Below are 9,338 nucleotides of genomic sequence, written 5' to 3' on the forward strand. Positions count from 1 at the left end.
GTTGTAGGGAACAGCAGCAGATTGCTGGCTCTCACAGTCCAGTCACGGAATGGGAACTCAAAGTGTTTCTGTACCACATCACTTCGAGTGCGGCGACATTGAACTTGATTTCGCTACGGTACAGTGGCACAGCACCGAGTGGTCAGATTAACTTCAGAAACGCGTGTGAAACTCAGTCCCTGTCTTCAAAGGCTTTGTGCAAAACACACAAATCCCACTTTAAATCAGCACAACAACAACTTGTATCTATATAGCACCTTTAATGCAGTAAAACATCCTAAGGTGCTTCACAGGAGGGTTATAAAACAAAATTTGACACCAAGCCACATAAGGAGTTATTAGAACAGGTGACCAAAAGCTTGGTCAAAGAAGTAGGTTTTAAGGAGCATCTTAAAGGACGAGAGAGAGGCGGAGAGGTTTAGGGAGGGAATTCCAGAGCTTAGGGCCTAGACAGCTGAAGGCACGGCCACCAATGGTTGAGGGATTAAAATTGGGGATGCGCAAGATGCCAGAATTGGAAAAGTGCAGATATCTCAAAGGCTTGTAGGGCTGGAGGGGGTTACAGAGATAGGGAGGGGCGAGGCCATGGAGGGATTTGAAAACAAGGATGAGAGTTTTAAAACTGAGGTGTTGCTGGACTGGGAGCCAATGTAGGTCAGCGAGCACAGGGGTGATGGGTGAACGGGACTTGGTGCGAGTTAGGACACGGGTAGGCAGGGTTTTGGATGAGCTTAAGTTTATGGAGGGTAGAAGATGGGAGGTCAGGCAGGAGTGCGTTGGAATAGTCAAGTCTAGAGGTAACAGAGGCACGGACATAAGAATAACAAAGACCAGCCTGCATCAGAATAATGCTTGGACAGGATGCCCTGCTCCCACAATTCAACCAGATGACTCACACTGCAGTGATATATCAGGTTTAGTTTCACGACGTGTTACAGGGAAATAACACTGAATAAATATTTAATAGTTTTAAATGTCACTCGTTGGGAGCACACCTTAGAAACTGGTTATTTTGCATTCTGTGTGTATCATCAGGCAAAAATGTTTTAAAAATCAATTTGTTACAATGCTTGTGGTTCAGCATATTAAGATAACCTTTGTAACAACCAATACAAAAAGAAAATACTGCAGATGCTGGAAATCTGAAATAAAAACAGAAAATGCTGGCGATACTCAGGTCGTCAGGCAGCATCTGTGAAGAGAGAAACAGAGTTAACGTTTCAGGTCGATGACCTTTCGTCAGAACTGGAAAAAAGCAGGAAACGGAACAGATTTTTAAGCAAGTGTAGAGGCTGGGAAATGGGGGAGGGGAGGAAAGAACAAAAGGGGAAGGTCTGTGATAGGACGGAAGGAGGAAGAGATTAAGAGACATTAAGAGATATTCAAGGCAAAAGGAGACGGTAATGGGACAGGTTAAGATACAAAGGATGGCTCTAGATGAAGTGTAAATTGCGCTGGCAGAATGAAAGACAGCTGCCCTGTGGGGGAGAAGAACAGAAGGCACAAACAAAAAAGTGTGGATAAAAAAAAAATATATATATATATATATATATATATATAAAAAATAGGGGCCGAGGTTATGATCTGAAATTGTTGAACTCTATGTCGAGTCCGGAAGGCTGTAAAGTGCCTAATTGAAAGATGAGGTGCTGTTCCTCGAGTTTATGCTGAGCTTCAGTGGAACAATGCAAGAGGCCGCGGACGGAGAGGTCAGAGTGGGAATGGAGCGGTGAATTGAAATGACAGGAGACCGGAAGCTCAGGGACCTCCTTACGGACTGAATGGAGGTGTTCCGCAAAGTGGTCACCCAATCTGCGTTTGGTCTCCCCAATGTAGAGGAGACCACATCGTGAGCAGCGAATACAGTATACTAAATTGCGAGAAGTACAAGTAAATCGCTGTTTCACCTGGAAGGGGTGTTTGGGGCCCTGGACAGTGAGAAGGGGGGAGGTATAGGGGCAGGTGTTACATCTCCTCCGCTTGCACGCGAAGGTGCCGGGCGAAGGGGAAGGGGTGTTGGGGGTGATAGCGGAGTGGACAAGGGTGTCTCGGAGGGAGCGGTCCCTTCGGAATGCTGAAAGGGGAGGTGAGGGGAAGATGCGTTTGGTGGTGGGATCACGCTGGAGGTGGCGGAAATGGCGGAGGATGATCCGTTGAATGTGGAGGCTGGTGGGGTGAAAGATGAGGACAAGGGGAACTCTGTCGTGGTTCCGGGAGGGAGGGGCAGGGGTGAGGGCAGAAGTGCGGGAGATAGAACGGACACGGTCAAGGGCTGTATCAACCACTGCAGAGGGGAATCCTCGGTTGAGGAAAAAGGAAGACATGTCGGAAGCACTGGTATGGAAGGTGGCATCGTCAGAGGAGATGCGGCGGAGACGGAGAAACTGGGAGAATGGAATAGAGTCCTTACAGGAGGCGGGGTGGGAGGAAGTGTAGTCCAGGTAGCTGTGGGAGTCAGTGGGCTTGTAGTGAATGTTTGTCAATAACCTATCCCCAGAGATGGAGACGGAGAAGTCGAGGAAGGGAAGGGAAGAGTCAGAGATGGACCATGTGAAGGTGAGGTAAGGGTGGAAATTGGAAGCAAAGTGAATGAAATTATCTAGTTCAGGGCAAGAGCAGGAATCGGCACGGATACAGTCATCAATGTATCGGAAAAAGAGGTGAGGGTGGGGACCTGAGTAGGACTGGAACAAAGAGTGTTCCACGTATCCCACGAAAAGGCAGGCATAGCTAGGACCCATGCGGGTTCCCATAGCAACATCTTTGATTTGGAGGAAGTGAGTGGAGTCAAAGGAGAAGTTGTTCAATGTGAGAACAAGTTCAGCCAGGCGGAGGAGGGTGGTGGTGGATGGGGACTGGTTGGACCTCTGTTCAAGGAAGAAGCGGAGCGCCCTCGGGCCATCCTGGTGGGGGATTGAGGTGTAGAGGGATTGTACGTCCATAGTGAAAAGGAGGCGGTTGGGGCCAGGAAACTGGAAACTGTTAAAGTGGCGGAGGGCATCGGAAGAGTCGCGGATGTAGGTGGGAAGAGACTGGACAAGGGGAGAAAAAATAGAATCGAGATAGGAAGAGATAAGTTCCGTGGGGCAAGAACAGGCTGAAACGATGAGTCTACCAGGGCAGTCCTGTTTGTGGATCTTGGGAAGGAGGTAGAAGCGGGCTGTGTGGGGTTGGGGAATTATGAGGTTGGCGGTCGTGGGGGGAAGATCTCCAGAGGAGATGAGGTCAGTGACAGTCTTGGAAACGGTGGCTTGATGTTCGGTAGTGGGGTCATGGTCCAGGCGGAGGTAGGAGGAGGTGTCGGAGAGTTGGCGTTCAGCTTCCGCTAGGTAGAGGTCGGTTCGCCAAACAACAGCACCACCCTTATCAGCAGGTTTAATGACAATGTCGGGGTTGGATCTGAGAGAATGGAGTGCTGTAAATTCAGAGGGAGGTAGGTTGGAGTGAGTGAGGGGAACAGAGAAATGGAGACAGCCGATGTCATGGCGGCAGTTAGCAATGAAAAGATCGAGAGAGGGTAAGAGGCCAGGGGGAGGGGTCCAGGTAGAACGAGAATTCTGAAAGCAGGAGAAAGGGTCAGCCGTGTGGGGGGAAGACTCCTGGCCAAAGAAGTGGGCACGGAGCCGAAGGCGGCGGAAAAAGAGCTCAACATCGTGCCGAGCTCGAAATTCATTGAGATGAAGCTCAGGCCTTTGCTAAGGATTGATCGTTCGGGGTCAGAGAGGGGAAGGTCAGAGGGGATAGTGAAAATACGGCAGGGGGTGAGATTGGGAGAAGGGATGGGGTCAGAGGAAAGTGAAGGGGAAGAAGGTTCCGGAGGGTCGTTGAAGCTTGCGATCCTTGACACCTGAAAGGAAGAAAAAAAGTTTTTTGTTAAAGCGCCGGATGAGGCAAAGGATGAAATGGAACTGCGGACCAGGACAGCTTTGAGATAGAGTGAGTCGGTGCTGCTAAAGAGAGAAGTCTAGAGTGTTCATGTGGCGTCGCATGGCATTCAGTGTGGATCTCAGGATACGGCGAGAGCAGTGGTTCGAGGAACGCTGAATATCTTGGAGATATCTGTAGTCCTGGGTGGATCCAAAACACGAAGGGTGGAATTTCAGTTGGAATCCACGTGGAGTAAGTCGGAGCCAGAGACAGTTGCTGAGGAAAGATATGTGGTTGTGAAAGCGAGTTTTGGTAGATACCTGATCAAACACAAGAGGGGAGACAGAAAGCACTGAAGATGAACAAGGTAAAAGAGACAAATGGAAATCCCGTCGGAGAGAAGAGCAGAATTTCTTCAAGGTGGGCATTCCTGGAAGAGAAGTGGCGGTGAATTAAACACTAATACAAAAATAAAATACTGCAGATGCTGGAAATCTGAAATAAAAACTGGAGAAACTCAGCAGGTCAGGCAGCATCTGTGAAGAGAGAAACAGAGTTAACGTTTCAGGTCGATGACCTTTCATCAGAACTGGAAAAAGCTGGAGATGGAACAGGTTTTTAAGCAAATGTAGGGGCGGGGAGAGGGGGGAAAGAACAAAAGGGAAGGTCTGTGATAGGGTGGAAGGCAAGAGAGATTAAGAGACAAAAGGGGATGATGGTGCGAGGCAAAAGGATGGCATTTGTGTGACACTGTTGTATGCAAATAATCAATGTGCACAGAAATCCCCAATCGTGCAGCTCCTTTAAGGGGACTGTACCATCCCATGGGCTTTTTGGGGGCGGGGGTGGAGGTTGTCACGGTCGGAAAAACCTCGGAAAGCTCAGGCTCATTCTAGTGGTAATGGCATCTTTGTGACATCACTGGCAACACTTTACAGCGGCGCCTGGGGTGAGCGCAATAGTTGCTCAACAAACCTATTGTTCGTTTGGCTCAGTTGGCAATGCTCTCCCCTCAGCGTCAAAAGGTTGCTGGCCCACTCCAGGACTTCAAGAGGTGTTGGCCTTCAGAAAGCCAGGCATTAAAACCAAGCTCGCTTTTACCTCTGGTGGTTAAGGTGGATGGTAAAGATTCCAGGACAGTTAAAATAATAGGCTCTACCCCAGGGTGTGACACATTGTGATAGAAGATTTGGAGAGGGCTAACAAGGAAAGGGAATACACTATAAATGGTAGGACACTGAGAAGTGTAGAGGAACAGAAGGACCTTGGAGTGCATGTCCACAGATCCCTGAAGGTAGCAGGACAGGTAGATAAGGTGGTTAAGAAGGCATACGGAATACTTGTATTCTATGCCTCGGCTAATAAAGGCAAGAGCAGGGAGGTTATGCTTGAATTGTATTAATTAGGCCACAGCTAGAATACTGCGTGCAGTTCTGGTCACCACATTACAGGAAAGATGTGATTGCACTAGAGAGGGTACAGAGGAGATTTACGAGGATGTTGCCTGGGCTTGGGAATTTTAGCTATGAGGAAAGATTGGATAGGCTGGGGTTGTTTTCTTTGGAACAGAGGAGGCTGAGGGGAGACCTAATTGAGGTGTATAAAATGATGAGGGGCCTAGATAGAGTGGATAGGAAGGACCTATTTCCCTTAGCAGTGAGGTCAATAACCAGGGGGCATAGATTTAAAGTAATTGGTAGAAGGATTAGAGGGGATTTGAGGGGCAATTTTTTCACCCAGAGGGTGGTGGGGGTCTGGAACTCACTGCCTGAAAGGGTGGTAGAGGCAGAAACCCTCATCACATTTAAAAAGTACTTGGATATGTACTTGAAGTGCCGTAACCTACAGGGCTACAGACCAAGAGCTGGAAAGTGGGATTAGGCTGGATCGCTCTTTGTCGGCCGGCACAGACACAATGGACCGAATGGCCTCCTCCTGTGCCGTCAATTTCTCTGATAAGATATCGTGATCGCTCTCATTCAGTCTGTTAGAAACCATAGCCTCGATTACACTGATGATTCCTGGTTGTGGGAGGTGTTCTGCCTTTGTGGATCAGTGTATGCAGGTTAACGGGAGTGTGTCCTGATTAGAAAGTGGGTTCGAAGGTATTACAAGTGTACTGGGGGCACAAGTATGGGAAAAAGATGGGAGGATCCCTCTTTTTTCTATTTTTCCTGCAGAACTTGCCACCTTCCAGGCCACTGGCCTTCACGGAAAACGGACAGAATCACAAAATGCCATTCCCAAAACACTGGTTAAAAATAAAATCCCATAATACCACGGAATTGAAACAGCGGGGGTCATTTTATCCTTCTCCACCCGGTGGGAAACTGACGGGATCGGGACCAACGCTAGTTTTACACCCCGCCCGGTGTTCCTCTCTGCTACAGTCAATGGAGCATTTGACTTATTCCATCTCCATGAACCAGTGGGCATGATTATACGGAACAGCCCTTCGTGTATTATAGGAAGGCCACTGGTCACAGAAATATGGACTGAACTGCGCACTGCGATCTCCCAGCCAGCCGTTCAGAAGCTGAGCCCTCAGGCCCTCACAGACGCCTTTACATCTGGGTGTCCTTGCATGTGTGCAGGCTTTTGTTTTTCTCTTCCTCTGTTGAAGGTGTGGGGTCTTGCCGGGGTTCAATATCACGGACACCGGTTACCCGATCGCTCGTCATGTCTGAGCCGGGTGATGCGTTATCAACAATACCAAAGACTACGAGATGGACTTAAATGAAGTAGGCTTTTATTGACTAAGAACTAGAGCATGCCTCTGCTAGTGAATCCATCCTAAGAGCTCCCGGGAGAAGGGTGGTGAGTCACCTTTATACCCGGGCTTAGGGGTGGAGCCAGGGGCTGAGACATGCCTGGACTTGTACAGGGTTAACAGTGGTTTACCACACAGGCATGTACAGGTTAACAGTGGTTTACCACACCGGGATTAGAGGTTCCGGATTCGAGCTCTGCTCTGCAATGGTCCCAGCCAGGCTGGGGCACTACCACCGGGTCTCAGCGTTAGGAGCTCTTGCTTCCAATCCTTAGCCACTGACTCCATTCCTCTCCCTAGCATCTGTCTTCAGCCCCACAACCCCACAACCCCACCGCCGCCCCCCCCCCCACCCCGAGATCTCTGCGCTCCTCTAATTCTGGCCTCTTGAGCATCCCCGATTTTAGTCGCTCCACCATTGGCTGCCGTGCCTTCTGTTGCCTAGGCCCTTAGCTCTGGAATTCCCTCCCTAAACCTCTGCCTCTCTCTCCTCCTTTAAGACGCTCCTTAAAACCTACCTCTTTGACCAAGCTTTTGGTCACCTGTCCTAATATCTCCTTATGTGGCTCGGTGTCAAATTTTGTTTGATAATCGCTCCTGTGAAGGGCCTTGGGACGTTTTACTACGTTAAAGGCGCTATATAAATACAAGTTGTTGTTGTTCTGATTGCTGTCCAGTAACTCCTGAGAGAAAGTGTGTGTGTGTTGGATGAGGACAGACTTGGGCTTGGATGTGATGACCTTTGCCCTCATTCAATTTCTGTCTTAACTAAATTAATTCCCCATTGTTCTGGCTTTTACTAGGCGAGGTAAATGACAAAATACTCTCCCCAAAAACGTCTTTCCCGATGATAGGTGCTGAATGAGCTGCTGTGTGTTACCAGTATTCCTTTTACCTAATGTTTGTCCCTTTGCTCAGGCCCGCCGCTTTTATTTCCACAGCGTGGCGCAAAACTCCAAACCAATGCAGGTTTGGCAGGATCATACCGCAGCTTTGCTACACATCTTGTGCCAGTACGATTCGAAAAGCCACTTTGCACGAGCACATCGGCCTAGAAACTCAATGATGCCGCGCCCGTTTAACAGGCAATAAACAGGCGCCTAAGCGTCTGGAAGTGTGCTACCCGCCATTTTGGTAAAGGCCACTGTATAGGTGTTCAAGGCTCGCGCGTGAAACAGGATTTATGCCCTTTGCAAATGCAAATAGGAGGCCGAACGCCTGTTTGAGGCTCCCTTCCTGAAATTGGGTTGCCATCAACACAGCCGGGCCTGCTATGTATAGGACAACGAAGTCCAACCATGTTCTTAAAGGGACCCACTGGAGGCCGCCACCAGAAAGTAGGTTTAAAAAATACTTACCTGCATGTGGAGCTGGGAGGAGCTGGAGTGGCTCCACAGCAGTTTCTTTGAGTCCCCGCAGATGCAATCCATCTGAACCCGGGATTTGTCCTCCTTGAGTTTGGCTCGTTTGTCTAGTATCTCCTTTCTTTCTATCTTAGCTGTTGTAATATCCCTCTTGACTTCTACTGTTGTCCTTTCCTCTTTGGTAACTTCTTCAGTGAAAACTGAGGCAAAGTATTCGTTCGATATCCCTATCATTTCAGTCTCATCTCCTGTGAGTTTATCTTACTCATAAAAAAATAAGAACATAAGATACAGGAGTCGGCCACACGGCCCCTCGAGCCTGCTCCACCATTCAATAAGATCATGGCTGATCATCAACCTCTACTCCACTTTCCTGCCCGATCCCCATGCCGATAGAATACTTCACTATTTCTTATTTTATCATTTCATATTTCCTCTTAAGACTTCCTAAATGCCTATTTTAACTCTTTCCTAAGATCATCATATTTCCTTTTGTCACCCTCTCCTTTATCGTTTATGTACTTTCATGTATGCCCTTTTCTTTAGATTCAATTTTATCCTCTTTATTTATCCATGGCGTCTCATTATTGTCTAGTTTGTTCTTATTTTTTAGTGGAATATATTTCTCCTGAACTCTATCGATCTCTCCTTTGAATATTGCTTACCATCTGTCTCTTTGCCGGTCGATATTTTTCTCCAGTTTACCTTCCTTAAACTCCATCCTCATTCTCTCATAGTTGGCTTTTTCCCAATCTATTACTTCGCTCTTTGTACTATCTCTATATTGTTAGCTGTGTCTCAGTGGGCAGCACCCTCGCCTCTGAGTCAGAAGGTCGTGGGTTCAAGTCCCACTCCCAGAGACTGGAGCACAATAATCTAGGCTGACACTCCAGTGCGGTGCTGAGGGAGTGCTGCACTGTTGGAGGTACTGTCTCTCAGGTAGATATAAAAGATCCCATGGCACTGCTTTGAAGAAGAGCAGGGGGGAGTTATCCCTGATGTCCTGGCCAATATTCATCCCTCAACCAACAGAGTATCTGGTCATTTTCACATTGCGGCTTGTGGGAGCTTGCTGTGCGCAAATTGGCTGCTGCGTTTCCCACATTACAACAGTGACTACACTTCAAAAAGTGCTTTGGGACGTCTGGATGTTGTGACTTTTTTTTTCTTTCTCTTACTTACTTTTCTTAATCTGCTTTGCTTTATTTCCCATTACTTAGTCTAGCAATGCTTCCTCCACATTGGGTCAGAAAGGACCGCCTTTTCTGTATGGCTCAGCAGAAAGTTTGGTTTCAAAAAAATTATTTAACGTAAATGCAACTCCGCACCTTTGGAAA

This window comes from Somniosus microcephalus, chromosome 33 (genome assembly GCF_052327205.1).
Source record: "Somniosus microcephalus isolate GS21.2 chromosome 33, FLI_Smic_1.0, whole genome shotgun sequence".
Taxonomy (NCBI): Eukaryota; Metazoa; Chordata; class Chondrichthyes; order Squaliformes; family Somniosidae; genus Somniosus; species Somniosus microcephalus.